The following is a 15,072-nucleotide window of genomic DNA, read 5'->3' as shown; positions in this document are numbered from 1 at the left end:
GGAATCAAACACGGGAAATCAGAGGCGGGGAATTAGAGCTGGGGAATCAGAGGCGGGGAATCTGAGTTGGGGAATCAGAGGCAGGGAATCAGATATGGGGAAACAGGGGCAGGGAATCAGAGGCGGGGAAAGAGAGGCGGGGAATCAGATATGGGGAATCAGAGGTGTGGAATCAGAGGTTGGGAATCAGAGGCAGGGAATCAGAGGCGGGGAAACAGAGGCGGGGAATCAGATATGGGGAATCAGAGGTGGCGAATCAAAGGCGGTGAAACAGAGATGGGGAATCAGGGCAGGGAATCAGAGGCAGGGAATCAAACACGGGGAATCAGAGCTGGGGAATCAGAGGCGGGAAATTAGAGTTGGGGAATCAGAGGAGGGGAATCAGAGGCGGGGAAACAGAGGCGGGGAATCAGATATGGGGAATCAGAGGTGGGGAATCAGAGGTTGGGAATCAGAGGCAGGGAATCAGAGGCGGGGAATCAGAGGCGGGGAATCAGAGGCAGGGAATCAGATGTGCGGAATCGGAGATGGGGAATCAGAGGCAGGGAATCAGAGGCGGGGAATCAGAGGCCGGGAATCAGAGGCCGGGAATCAGATATTGGGAAACAGAGGTGGGGAATCAGAGGCGGGGAAACAGAGGCGGGGAATCAGATATGGGGAATCAGAGGTGGGGAATCAGAGGTTGGGAATCAGAGGCAGGGAATCAGAGGCTTGGAATCAGATGAAGGGAATCAGATGCGGGGAATCAGAGGCGGTGAATCAGAGCTGGGGAATCAGAGGTGGGGAATCAGAGTTGGGGAATCAGAGGCGGGGACTTAGATATTGGGAAACAGAGGCGGGGAATCAGTGGTGGGGAAACAGAGGGGGGTAATCAGAGGCAGGGAATCAGATGTGCGGAATCAGAGATGGGGAATCAGAGGCAGGGAATCAGAATCAGAAGCAGGGAATCAGAGGCCGGGAATCAGAGGCCGGAATCAGATGCCGGGAATAAGAGGCCGGGAATCAGAGGTGGGGAATCAGAGTCCGGGAATCAGAGATGGGGATTCAGAGGCGGGGAATGAGATATGGGGAATCAGAGGCGGGGAATCAGAGGCGGGGAAACAGAGGCGGGGAATCAGATTTGGGGAATCAGAGGTGGCGAATCAAAGGCGGTGAATCAGAGATGGGGAATCAGAGGTGGGGAATCAGAGGCAGGAAATCAGACACGGGGATTCAGAGGCTGGGAATCAGACGGGGGGAATCAAAGGCGGGGAATCAGAGCTGGGGAATCAGAGGCAGGGAATCAGAGTTGGGGATTCAGAGGCGGGGAATCAGATATGGGGAAACAGAGGCGGGGAATCAGAGGCGGGCAAACAGAGGCGGGGAATTAGATATGGGGAATCAGAGGTGGGGAATCAGAGGTGGTGAATCAGAGATGGGGAATCACAGGCGGGGAATCAGAGGCAGGAAATAGAACGCGGGGAATCAGAGGCAGGGAATCAGAGTTGGGGCATCAGAGGTTGGGAATTAGATATGGGGAAACAGAGGCGGGGAATCAGAGGCAGGGAATCAGATGTGCGGAATCAGAGATGGGGAATCAGAGGTGGGGAATCAGAGGCTGTGAATCAGAGATGGGGAATCAGAGGTGGGGAATCAGAGGCAGGAAATCAGACACGGGGATTCAGAGGCTGGGAATCAGACGGGGGGAATCAAAGGCGGGGAATCAGAGCTGGGGAATCATAGGCAGGGAATCAGAGTTGGGGATTCAGAGGCGGGGAATCAGATATGGGGAAACAGAGGCGGGGAATCAGAGGTGGGCAAACAGAGGCGGGGAATTAGATATGGGGAATCAGAGGTGGTGAATCAGAGGTGGTGAATCAGAGATGGGGAATCACAGGCGGGGAATCAGAGGCAGGGAATAGAACGCGGCGAATCAGAGGCAGGGAATCAGAGTTGGGGCATCAGAGGTTGGGAATTAGATATGGGGAAACAGAGGCGGGGAATCAGAGGCGGGGAAACAGAGGCGTGAAATCAGATATGGGGAATCAGAGGTGGGGAATCAGAGGCAGGGAATCAGATGTGCGGAATCAGAGATGGGGAATCAGAGGCAGGGAATCAGAATCAGAAGCGGGGAATCAGAGGCCGGGAATCAGAGGCCGGGAATCAGATGCTGGGAATGAGAGGCCTGGAATCAGAGGTGGGGAATCAGAGTCCGGGAATCAGAGATGGGGATTCAGAGGCGGGGAATGAGATATGGAGAATCAGAGGCGGGGAATCAGAGGCGGGGAAACAGAGGTGGGGAATCAGATATGTGGAATCAGAGGTGGCGAATCAAAGGCAGTGAATCAGAGATGGGGAATCAGAGGCGGGGAATCAGAGGCAGGGAATCAAACACGGGAAATCAGAGGCGGGGAATTAGAGCTGGGGAATCAGAGGCGGGGAATCTGAGTTGGGGAATCAGAGGCAGGGAATCAGATATGGGGAAACAGGGGCAGGGAATCAGAGGCGGGGAAACAGAGGCGGGGAATCAGATATGGGGAATCAGAGGTGTGGAATCAGAGGTTGGGAATCAGAGGCAGGGAATCAGAGGTGGGGAAACAGAGGCGGGGAATCAGATATGGGGAATCAGAGGTGGTGAATCAAAGGCGGTGAAACAGAGATGGGGAATCAGGGCAGGGAATCAGAGGCAGGGAATCAAACACGGGGAATCAGAGCTGGGGAATCAGAGGCGGGAAATTAGAGTTGGGGAATCAGAGGAGGGGAATCAGAGGCGGGGAAACAGAGGCGGGGAATCAGATATGGGGAATCAGAGGTGGGGAATCAGAGGTTGGGAATCAGAGGCAGGGAATCAGAGGCGGGGAATCAGAGGCGGGGAATCAGAGGCAGGGAATCAGATGTGCGGAATCGGAGATGGGGAATCAGAGGCAGGGAATCAGAGGCGGGGAATCAGAGGCGGGGAATCAGAGGCCGGGAATCAGATATTGGGAAACAGAGGTGGGGAATCAGAGGCGGGGAAACAGAGGCGGGGAATCAGATATGGGGAATCAGAGGTGGGGAATCAGAGGTTGGGAATCAGAGGCAGGGAATCAGAGGCTTGGAATCAGATGCAGGGAATCAGATGCGGGGAATCAGAGGCGGTGAATCAGAGCTGGGGAATCAGAGGTGGGGAATCAGAGTTGGGGAATCAGAGGCGGGGACTTAGATATTGGGAAACAGAGGCGGGGAATCAGTGGTGGGGAAACAGAGGGGGGTAATCAGAGGCAGGGAATCAGATGTGCGGAATCAGAGATGGGGAATCAGAGGCAGGGAATCAGAATCAGAAGCAGGGAATCAGAGGCCGGGAATCAGAGGCCGGAATCAGATGCCGGGAATAAGAGGCCGGGAATCAGAGGTGGGGAATCAGAGTCCGGGAATCAGAGATGGGGATTCAGAGGCGGGGAATGAGATATGGGGAATCAGAGGCGGGGAATCAGAGGCGGGGAAACAGAGGCGGGGAATCAGATTTGGGGAATCAGAGGTGGCGAATCAAAGGCGGTGAATCAGAGATGGGGAATCAGAGGCCGGGAATCAGAGGCAGGGAATCAAACACGGGGAATCAGAGGCGGGGAATCAGAGCTGGGGAATCAGAGGCGGGGAATCAGAGTTGGGGAATCAGAGGCGGGGAATCAGACGCAGGGAATCAATATGGGAAATCAGAGGTGGGGAATCAGAGGTTGGGAATCAGAGGAAGGGAATCAGAGGCGAGGAATCAGAGCTGGGGAATCAGAGGCGGGGAATCAGAATTGGGGAATCAGAGATGGGGAATCAGAGATGGGGAATCAGAGGCGGGGAATCAGACGCGGGGAATCAGAGGTGGTGAATCAGAGATGTGGAATCAGAGGCAGGGAATCAGAGGCAGGGAATAAGACGCGGGGAATCAGAGGCGGGGAATCATAGCTGGCGAATCAGAGGCGGGGAATCAGAGGTGGGGAATCAGAGGCGGGGAATCAGATATTGGGAATCAGAGGTGGGGAATCAGAGGCGGGGAAGCAGAGGCGGGGAATCAGATATGGGGAATCAGAGGTGGGGAATCAGAGGTTGTGAATCAGAGATGGGGAATCAGAGGCGGGGAATCAGAGGCCGGTATTCAGACGCGGGGAATCAGAGGCGGGGATTCAGACATGGGAAATTAGAGGCAGGGAATCAGAGTTGGGGATTCAGAGGCGGGGAATCAGATATGGGGAAACAGAGGCGGGGAATCAGAGGTGGGCAAATAGAGGCGGGGATCAGATATGGGGAAACAGAGGCGGGGAAACAGAGGCGGGGAATCAGATATGGGGAATCAGATGTGGGGAATCAGAAGTTGGGAATCAGAGATGCGGAATCAGAGGCGGGGAATGAGATATGGGGAATCAGAGGCGGGGAATCAGAGGCGGGGAAACAGAGGTGGGGAATCAGACATGGGGAATCAGAGGTGTGGAATCAGAGGTTGGGAATCAGAGGTTGGGAATCAGAGGCAGGGAATAAGAGGCTTGGAATCAGTTGCAGGGAATCAGATGCGGGGAATCAGAGGCGGGGAATCAGAGCTGGGGAATCAGAGGTGGGGAATCAGAGTTGGGGAATCAGAGGCGGGGACTTAGATATTGGGAAAGAGAGGCGGGGAATCAAAGGTGGGGAAACAGAGGCGGGGAATCAGATATGGGGAATCAGAGGTGGGGAATGAGAGGCAGGGAATCAGATGTGCGGAATCAGAGATGGGGAATCAGAGGCAGGGAATCAGAATCAGAAGCAGGGAATCAGAGGCCGGGAATCAGAGGCCGGAATCAGATGCTGGGAATAAGAGGCTGGGAATCAGAGTTGGGGATTCAGAGGCGGGGAATCAGATATGGGGAAACAGAGGCGGGGAATCAGAGGCGGGCAAACAGAGGCGGGGAATTAGATATGGGGAATCAGAGGTGGGGAATCAGAGGTGGTGAATCAGAGATGGGGAATCACAGGCGGGGAATCAGAGGCAGGGAATAGAACGCGGCGAATCAGAGGCAGGGAATCAGAGTTGGGGCATCAAAGGTTGGGAATTAGATATGGGGAAACAGAGGCGGGGAATCAGAGGCGGGGAAACAGAGGCGGGAAATCAGATATGGGGAATCAGAGGTGGGGAATCAGAGGCAGGGAATCAGATATGGGGATTCAGAGGTGGGGAATCAGAGGTTGGGAATCAGAGGTGGGGATCAGAGTCGGGGAATCAGAGGCAGGGAATCAGATGTGCGGAATCAGAGATGGGGAATCAGAGGTGGGGAATCAGAGGCTGTGAATCAGAGATGGGGAATCAGAAGTGGGGAATCAGAGGCAGGAAATCAGACACGGGGATTCAGAGGCTGGGAATCAGACGGGGGGAATCAAAGGCGGGGAATCAGAGCTGGGGAATCAGAGGCAGGGAATCAGAGTTGGGGATTCAGAGGCGGGGAATCAGATATGGGGAAACAGAGGCGGGGAATCAGAGGCGGGCAAACAGAGGCGGGGAATTAGATATGGGGAATCAGAGGTGGGGAATCAGAGGTGGTGAATCAGAGATGGGGAATCACAGGCGGGGAATCAGAGGCAGGAAATAGAACGCGGGGAATCAGAGGCAGGGAATCAGAGTTGGGGCATCAGAGGTTGGGAATTAGATATGGGGAAACAGAGGCGGGGAATCAGAGGCAGGGAATCAGATGTGCGGAATCAGAGATGGGGAATCAGAGGTGGGGAATCAGAGGCTGTGAATCAGAGATGGGGAATCAGAGGTGGGGAATCAGAGGCAGGAAATCAGACACGGGGATTCAGAGGCTGGGAATCAGACGGGGGGAATCAAAGGCGGGGAATCAGAGCTGGGGAATCATAGGCAGGGAATCAGAGTTGGGGATTCAGAGGCGGGGAATCAGATATGGGGAAACAGAGGCGGGGAATCAGAGGTGGGCAAACAGAGGCGGGGAATTAGATATGGGGAATCAGAGGTGGGGAATCAGAGGTGGTGAATCAGAGATGGGGAATCACAGGCGGGGAATCAGAGGCAGGGAATAGAACGCGGCGAATCAGAGGCAGGGAATCAGAGTTGGGGCATCAGAGGTTGGGAATTAGATATGGGGAAACAGAGGCGGGGAATCAGAGGCGGGGAAACAGAGGCGGGAAATCAGATATGGGGAATCAGAGGTGGGGAATCAGAGGCAGGGAATCAGATGTGCGGAATCAGAGATGGGGAATCAGAGGCAGGGAATCAGAATCAGAAGCGGGGAATCAGAGGCCGGGAATCAGAGGCCGGGAATCAGATGCTGGGAATGAGAGGCCGGGAATCAGAGGTGGGGAATCAGAGTCCGGGAATCAGAGATGGGGATTCAGAGGCGGGGAATGAGATATGGAGAATCAGAGGCGGGGAATCAGAGGCGGGAAACAGAGGTGGGGAATCAGATATGTGGAATCAGAGGTGGCGAATCAAAGGCAGTGAATCAGAGATGGGGAATCAGAGGCGGGGAATCAGAGGCAGGGAATCAAACACGGGAAATCAGAGGCGGGGAATTAGAGCTGGGGAATCAGAGGCGGGGAATCTGAGTTGGGGAATCAGAGGCAGGGAATCAGATATGGGGAAACAGGGGCAGGGAATCAGAGGCGGGGAAACAAAGGCGTGGAATCAGATATGGGGAATCAGAGGTGTGGAATCAGAGGTTGGGAATCAGAGGCAGGGAATCAGAGGCGGGGAAACAGAGGCGGGGAATCAGAGCTGGGGAATCAGAGGCTGGGAATCAAAGTTGGGGAATCAGAGGCAGGGAATCAGATATGGGGAAACAGGGGCGGGGAATCAGAGGCGGGGAAACAGAGGCGGGGATTCAGATATGGGGAATCAGAGGCGGGGAATTAGAGTTGGGGAATCAGAGGCGGGGAATCAGAGGCGGGGAAACAGAGGCGGGGAATCAAACACGGGGAATCAGAGGTGGGGAATCAGAGGTTGGGAATCAGAGGCAGGGAATCAGAGGCGGGGAATCAGAGGCAGGGAATCAGATGTGCGGAATCGGAGATGGGGAATCAGAGGCAGGGAATCAGAGGCGGGGAATCAGAGGCGGGGAATCAGAGGCCGGGAATCAGATATTGGGAAACAGAGGTGGGGAATCAGAGGCGGGGAAACAGAGGCGGGGAATCAGATATGGGGAATCAGAGGTGGGGAATCAGAGGTTGGGAATCAGAGGCAGGGAATCAGAGGCTTGGAATCAGATGCAGGGAATCAGATGCGGGGAATCAGAGGCGGTGAATCAGAGCTGGGGAATCAGAGGTGGGGAATCAGAGTTGGGGAATCAGAGGCGGGGACTTAGATATTGGGAAACAGTGGCGGGGAATCAGTGGTGGGGAAACAGAGGGGGGTAATCAGAGGCAGGGAATCAGATGTGCGGAATCAGAGATGGGGAATCAGAGGCAGGGAATCAGAATCAGAAGCAGGGAATCAGAGGCCGGGAATCAGAGGCCGGAATCAGATGCCGGGAATAAGAGGCCGGGAATCAGAGGTGGGGAATCAGAGTCCGGGAATCAGAGATGGGGATTCAGAGGCGGGGAATGAGATATGGGGAATCAGAGGCGGGGAATCAGAGGCGGGGAAACAGAGGCGGGGAATCAGATTTGGGGAATCAGAGGTGGCGAATCAAAGGCGGTGAATCAGAGATGGGGAATTAGAGGCCGGGAATCAGAGGCAGGGAATCAAACACGGGGAATCAGAGGCGGGGAATCAGAGCTGGGGAATCAGAGGCGGGGAATCAGAGTTGGGGAATCAGAGGCGGGGAATCAGACGCAGGGAATCAATATGGGAAATCAGAGGTGGGGAATCAGAGGTTGGGAATCAGAGGAAGGGAATCAGAGGCGAGGAATCAGAGCTGGGGAATCAGAGGCGGGGAATCAGAATTGGGGAATCAGAGATGGGGAATCAGAGATGGGGAATCAGAGGCGGGGAATCAGACGCGGGGAATCAGAGGTGGTGAATCAGAGATGTGGAATCAGAGGCAGGGAATCAGAGGCAGGGAATAAGACGCGGGGAATCAGAGGCGGGGAATCATAGCTGGCGAATCAGAGGCGGGGAATCAGAGGTGGGGAATCAGAGGCGGGGAATCAGATATTGGGAATCAGAGGTGGGGAATCAGAGGCGGGGAAACAGAGGCGGGGAATCAGATATGGGGAATCAGAGGTGGGGAATCAGAGGTTGTGAATCAGAGATGGGGAATCAGAGGCGGGGAATCAGAGGCCGGTATTCAGACGCGGGGAATCAGAGGCGGGGAATCAGACATGGGAAATTAGAGGCAGGGAATCAGAGTTGGGGATTCAGAGGCGGGGAATCAGATATGGGGAAACAGAGGCGGGGAATCAGAGGCGGGCAAATAGAGGCGGGGATCAGATATGGGGAAACAGAGGCGGGGAAACAGAGGCGGGGAATCAGATATGGGGAATCAGATGTGGGGAATCAGAAGTTGGGAATCAGAGATGCGGAATCAGAGGCGGGGAATGAGATATGGGGAATCAGAGGCGGGGAATCAGAGGCGGGGAAACAGAGGTGGGGAATCAGACATGGGGAATCAGAGGTGTGGAATCAGAGGTTGGGAATCAGAGGTTGGGAATCAGAGGCAGGGAATAAGAGGCTTGGAATCAGTTGCAGGGAATCAGATGCGGGGAATCAGAGGCGGGGAATCAGAGCTGGGGAATCAGAGGTGGGGAATCAGAGTTGGGGAATCAGAGGCGGGGACTTAGATATTGGGAAAGAGAGGCGGGGAATCAAAGGTGGGGAAACAGAGGCGGGGAATCAGATATGGGGAATCAGAGGTGGGGAATGAGAGGCAGGGAATCAGATGTGCAGAATCAGAGATGGGGAATCAGAGGCAGGGAATCAGAATCAGAAGCAGGGAATCAGAGGCCGGGAATCAGAGGCCGGAATCAGATGCCGGGAATAAGAGGCCGGGAATCAGAGGTGGGGAATCAGAGTCCGGGAATCAGAGATGGGGATTTAGAGGCGGGGAATGAGATATGGGGAATCAGAGACGGGGAATCAGAGGCGGGGAAACAGAGGCGGGGAATCAGATATGGGGAATCAGAGGTTGCGAATCAAAGGCGGTGAATCAGAGATGGGGAATCAGAGGCCGGGAATCAGAGGCAGGGAATCAAACACGGGGAATCAGATGCGGGGAATCAGAGCTGGGGAATCAGAGGCGGGGAATCAGAGTTGGGGAATCAGAGGCGGGGAATCAGACTTAGGGAATCAATATGGGAAATCAGAGGTGGGGAATCAGACGCAGGGAATCAATATGGGAAATCAGAGGTGGGGAATCAGAGGTTGGGAATCAGAGGAAGGGAATCAGAGGCGAGGAATCAGAGCTGGGGAATCAGAGGCGGGGAATCAGAATTGGGGAATCAGAGATGGGGAATCAGAGATGGGGAATCAGAGGCGGGGAATCAGACGCGTGGAATCAGAGGTGGTGAATCAGAGATGTGGAATCAGAGGCGGGGAATCAGAGGCAGGGAATCAGACGCGGGGAATCAGAGGCGGGGAATCATAGCTGGCGAATCAGAGGCGGGGAATGAGATATGGGGAATCAGAGGTGGGGAATCAGAGGCGGGAAAACAGTGGCGAGGATTCAGATATGGGGAATCAGAGGTGGCGAATCAAAGGTGGTGAATCAGAGATGGGGAATCAGAGGCGGGGAATCAGAGGCAGGGGATCAAACACGGGGAATCAGAGGCGGGGAATCAGAGCTGTGGAATCAGAGGCGGGGAATCAGAGTTGGGGAATCAGAGCAGGGGAATCAGAGGTGGGCAATCAGAGTCGGGGAATCAGAGGCAGGGAGTCGGATGTGCGGAATCAGAGATGGGTAATCAGAGGTGGGGATCAGAGGCGGTGAATCTGAGATGGGGAATCAGAGGCGGGGAATCAGAGGCAGGTTATCAGACACGGGGATTCAGAGGCTGGGAATCAGACGGGGGGAATCAAAGGCGGGGAATGAAGCTGGGGAATCAGAGGCAGGGAATCAGAGTTGGGGATTCAGAGGCGGGGAATCAGATATGGGGAAACAGAGGCGGGGAATCAGAGGTGTGCAAACAGAGGCGGGGAATTAGATATGGGGAATCAGTGGTGGGGAATCAGAGGTGGTTTATCAGAGATGGGGAATCACAGGCGGGGAATCAGAGGCAGGGAATAGAACGCGGGGAATCAGAGGCAGGGAATCAGAGCTGGGGAATCAGAGGCGGGGAATCATAGTTGGGAATCAGAGGCGGGGAATCAGATATGGGGAAACAGAGGCGGGGAATCAGGGGCGGGGAAACAGAGGCGGGGAATCAGATATGGGGAATCGGATGCGGGGAATCAGAGGCGGGGAATCAGAGCTGGGGAATCAGATATCGGGAATCAGAGGTGGGGAATCAGAGGCGTGGAAACAGAGGCGGGGAATCAGATATGGGGAATCAGAGGTGGGGAATCAGAGGCAGGTAATCAGATGTGCGGAATCAGAGATGGGGAATCAGAGGCAGGGAATCAGAATCAGAAGCGGGGAGTCAGAGGCCGGGAATCAGAGGCCTGGAATCAGATGCTGGGAATAAGAGGCCGGGAATCAGAGGTGGGGAATCAGATATGGGGAATCAGAGGTGGCGAATCAAAGGTGGTGAATCAGAGATGGGGAATCAGAGGCGGGGAATCTGAGTTGGGGAATCAGAGGCAGGGAATCAGATATGGGGAAACAGGGGCAGGGAATCAGAGGCGGGGAAACAGAGGCGGGGAATCAGATATGGGGAATCAGAGGTGTGGAATCAGAGGTTGGGAATCAGAGGCAGGGAATCAGAGGTGGGGAAACAGAGGCGGGGAATCAGATATGGGGAATCAGAGGTGGTGAATCAAAGGCGGTGAAACAGAGATGGGGAATCAGGGCAGGGAATCAGAGGCAGGGAATCAAACACGGGGAATCAGAGCTGGGGAATCAGAGGCGGGAAATTAGAGTTGGGGAATCAGAGGAGGGGAATCAGAGGCGGGGAAACAGAGGCGGGGAATCAGATATGGGGAATCAGAGGTGGGGAATCAGAGGTTGGGAATCAGAGGCAGGGAATCAGAGGCGGGGAATCAGAGGCGGGGAATCAGAGGCAGGGAATCAGATGTGCGGAATCGGAGATGGGGAATCAGAGGCAGGGAATCAGAGGCGGGGAATCAGAGGCGGGGAATCAGAGGCCGGGAATCAGATATTGGGAAACAGAGGTGGGGAATCAGAGGCGGGGAAACAGAGGCGGGGAATCAGATATGGGGAATCAGAGGTGGGGAATCAGAGGTTGGGAATCAGAGGCAGGGAATCAGAGGCTTGGAATCAGATGCAGGGAATCAGATGCGGGGAATCAGAGGCGGTGAATCAGAGCTGGGGAATCAGAGGTGGGGAATCAGAGTTGGGGAATCAGAGGCGGGGACTTAGATATTGGGAAACAGAGGCGGGGAATCAGTGGTGGGGAAACAGAGGGGGGTAATCAGAGGCAGGGAATCAGATGTGCGGAATCAGAGATGGGGAATCAGAGGCAGGGAATCAGAATCAGAAGCAGGGAATCAGAGGCCGGGAATCAGAGGCCGGAATCAGATGCCGGGAATAAGAGGCCGGGAATCAGAGGTGGGGAATCAGAGTCCGGGAATCAGAGATGGGGATTCAGAGGCGGGGAATGAGATATGGGGAATCAGAGGCGGGGAATCAGAGGCGGGGAAACAGAGGCGGGGAATCAGATTTGGGGAATCAGAGGTGGCGAATCAAAGGCGGTGAATCAGAGATGGGGAATCAGAGGCCGGGAATCAGAGGCAGGGAATCAAACACGGGGAATCAGAGGCGGGGAATCAGAGCTGGGGAATCAGAGGCGGGGAATCAGAGTTGGGGAATCAGAGGCGGGGAATCAGACGCAGGGAATCAATATGGGAAATCAGAGGTGGGGAATCAGAGGTTGGGAATCAGAGGAAGGGAATCAGAGGCGAGGAATCAGAGCTGGGGAATCAGAGGCGGGGAATCAGAATTGGGGAATCAGAGATGGGGAATCAGAGATGGGGAATCAGAGGCGGGGAATCAGACGCGGGGAATCAGAGGTGGTGAATCAGAGATGTGGAATCAGAGGCAGGGAATCAGAGGCAGGGAATAAGACGCGGGGAATCAGAGGCGGGGAATCATAGCTGGCGAATCAGAGGCGGGGAATCAGAGGTGGGGAATCAGAGGCGGGGAATCAGATATTGGGAATCAGAGGTGGGGAATCAGAGGCGGGGAAGCAGAGGCGGGGAATCAGATATGGGGAATCAGAGGTGGGGAATCAGAGGTTGTGAATCAGAGATGGGGAATCAGAGGCGGGGAATCAGAGGCCGGTATTCAGACGCGGGGAATCAGAGGCGGGGATTCAGACATGGGAAATTAGAGGCAGGGAATCAGAGTTGGGGATTCAGAGGCGGGGAATCAGATATGGGGAAACAGAGGCGGGGAATCAGAGGTGGGCAAATAGAGGCAGGGATCAGATATGGGGAAACAGAGGCGGGGAAACAGAGGCGGGGAATCAGATATGGGGAATCAGATGTGGGGAATCAGAAGTTGGGAATCAGAGATGCGGAATCAGAGGCGGGGAATGAGATATGGGGAATCAGAGGCGGGGAATCAGAGGCGGGGAAACAGAGGTGGGGAATCAGACATGGGGAATCAGAGGTGTGGAATCAGAGGTTGGGAATCAGAGGTTGGGAATCAGAGGCAGGGAATAAGAGGCTTGGAATCAGTTGCAGGGAATCAGATGCGGGGAATCAGAGGCGGGGAATCAGAGCTGGGGAATCAGAGGTGGGGAATCAGAGTTGGGGAATCAGAGGCGGGGACTTAGATATTGGGAAAGAGAGGCGGGGAATCAAAGGTGGGGAAACAGAGGCGGGGAATCAGATATGGGGAATCAGAGGTGGGGAATGAGAGGCAGGGAATCAGATGTGCGGAATCAGAGATGGGGAATCAGAGGCAGGGAATCAGAATCAGAAGCAGGGAATCAGAGGCCGGGAATCAGAGGCCGGAATCAGATGCTGGGAATAAGAGGCTGGGAATCAGAGTTGGGGATTCAGAGGCGGGGAATCAGATATGGGGAAACAGAGGCGGGGAATCAGAGGCGGGCAAACAGAGGCGGGGAATTAGATATGGGGAATCAGAGGTGGGGAATCAGAGGTGGTGAATCAGAGATGGGGAATCACAGGCGGGGAATCAGAGGCAGGGAATAGAACGCGGCGAATCAGAGGCAGGGAATCAGAGTTGGGGCATCAAAGGTTGGGAATTAGATATGGGGAAACAGAGGCGGGGAATCAGAGGCGGGGAAACAGAGGCGGGAAATCAGATATGGGGAATCAGAGGTGGGGAATCAGAGGCAGGGAATCAGATATGGGGATTCAGAGGTGGGGAATCAGAGGTTGGGAATCAGAGGTGGGGATCAGAGTCGGGGAATCAGAGGCAGGGAATCAGATGTGCGGAATCAGAGATGGGGAATCAGAGGTGGGGAATCAGAGGCTGTGAATCAGAGATGGGGAATCAGAAGTGGGGAATCAGAGGCAGGAAATCAGACACGGGGATTCAGAGGCTGGGAATCAGACGGGGGGAATCAAAGGCGGGGAATCAGAGCTGGGGAATCAGAGGCAGGGAATCAGAGTTGGGGATTCAGAGGCGGGGAATCAGATATGGGGAAACAGAGGCGGGGAATCAGAGGCGGGCAAACAGAGGCGGGGAATTAGATATGGGGAATCAGAGGTGGGGAATCAGAGGTGGTGAATCAGAGATGGGGAATCACAGGCGGGGAATCAGAGGCAGGAAATAGAACGCGGGGAATCAGAGGCAGGGAATCAGAGTTGGGGCATCAGAGGTTGGGAATTAGATATGGGGAAACAGAGGCGGGGAATCAGAGGCAGGGAATCAGATGTGCGGAATCAGAGATGGGGAATCAGAGGTGGGGAATCAGAGGCTGTGAATCAGAGATGGGGAATCAGAGGTGGGGAATCAGAGGCAGGAAATCAGACACGGGGATTCAGAGGCTGGGAATCAGACGGGGGGAATCAAAGGCGGGGAATCAGAGCTGGGGAATCATAGGCAGGGAATCAGAGTTGGGGATTCAGAGGCGGGGAATCAGATATGGGGAAACAGAGGCGGGGAATCAGAGGTGGGCAAACAGAGGCGGGGAATTAGATATGGGGAATCAGAGGTGGGGAATCAGAGGTGGTGAATCAGAGATGGGGAATCACAGGCGGGGAATCAGAGGCAGGGAATAGAACGCGGCGAATCAGAGGCAGGGAATCAGAGTTGGGGCATCAGAGGTTGGGAATTAGATATGGGGAAACAGAGGCGGGGAATCAGAGGCGGGGAAACAGAGGCGGGAAATCAGATATGGGGAATCAGAGGTGGGGAATCAGAGGCAGGGAATCAGATGTGCGGAATCAGAGATGGGGAATCAGAGGCAGGGAATCAGAATCAGAAGCGGGGAATCAGAGGCCGGGAATCAGAGGCCGGGAATCAGATGCTGGGAATGAGAGGCCGGGAATCAGAGGTGGGGAATCAGAGTCCGGGAATCAGAGATGGGGATTCAGAGGCGGGGAATGAGATATGGAGAATCAGAGGCGGGGAATCAGAGGCGGGAAACAGAGGTGGGGAATCAGATATGTGGAATCAGAGGTGGCGAATCAAAGGCAGTGAATCAGAGATGGGGAATCAGAGGCGGGGAATCAGAGGCAGGGAATCAAACACGGGAAATCAGAGGCGGGGAATTAGAGCTGGGGAATCAGAGGCGGGGAATCTGAGTTGGGGAATCAGAGGCAGGGAATCAGATATGGGGAAACAGGGGCAGGGAATCAGAGGCGGGGAAACAAAGGCGTGGAATCAGATATGGGGAATCAGAGGTGTGGAATCAGAGGTTGGGAATCAGAGGCAGGGAATCAGAGGCGGGGAAACAGAGGCGGGGAATCAGAGCTGGGGAATCAGAGGCTGGGAATCAAAGTTGGGGAATCAGAGGCAGGGAATCAGATATGGGGAAACAGGGGCGGGGAATCAGAGGCGGGGAAACAGAGGCGGGGATTCAGATATGGGGAATCAGAGGCGGGGAATTAGA

The sequence above is a fragment of the Narcine bancroftii genome, chromosome 7, assembly GCF_036971445.1.
Source record: "Narcine bancroftii isolate sNarBan1 chromosome 7, sNarBan1.hap1, whole genome shotgun sequence".
NCBI lineage: Eukaryota > Metazoa > Chordata > Chondrichthyes > Torpediniformes > Narcinidae > Narcine > Narcine bancroftii.
The sequence above is the reverse complement of the archived record's forward strand: the minus strand, read 5'-3'. Positions refer to the sequence as shown.